This window comes from Pygoscelis adeliae, unplaced genomic scaffold (assembly GCF_000699105.1).
Source record: "Pygoscelis adeliae isolate BGI_AS28 unplaced genomic scaffold, ASM69910v1 Scaffold260, whole genome shotgun sequence".
Lineage (NCBI taxonomy): Eukaryota > Metazoa > Chordata > Aves > Sphenisciformes > Spheniscidae > Pygoscelis > Pygoscelis adeliae.
In genome coordinates, this window is record NW_008824001.1 from 517,774 (window position 1) to 518,217 (window position 444).

The following is a 444-nucleotide window of genomic DNA, read 5'->3' on the forward strand; positions in this document are numbered from 1 at the left end:
CTTGTGTCAGCAACTGTACTTACCTTCTTCCCAGTCTCCTTCCCTTCAGCAGAGGAGAAAACGTCAATGGCAAGACTTTTTTTTTCTTTCACCCACCCCTAAGGGACCGTAGCTTGAGTCGGTGCTTAAGCTCTGCTTCCCCTAGGCTGGTGTGTACGTCCGTGCTTTCTGCTCTTCCTCGAGCAAGCAGGGATGCAGAGACCACCTGTGTCAGGTGAGCGGGGATACCCCATGTAACCCAGTGGCGTTGGTCAGTGACAAGTCCTCCCTTTCCAAACCACGCTGTTGTGGTGTTACAGCCCCACCGTTGGTACCATGGCCCCGGCTCCATAACTCTACCATCCCAGTATCACCATCTTCTCCGGTACTTCTGTAGCCACACGTGCCTTCTGCCTCCTCCAGGGCCTCTCTGAGTCCCATTGTGAGCCAGGGTTCCAGTTCAGG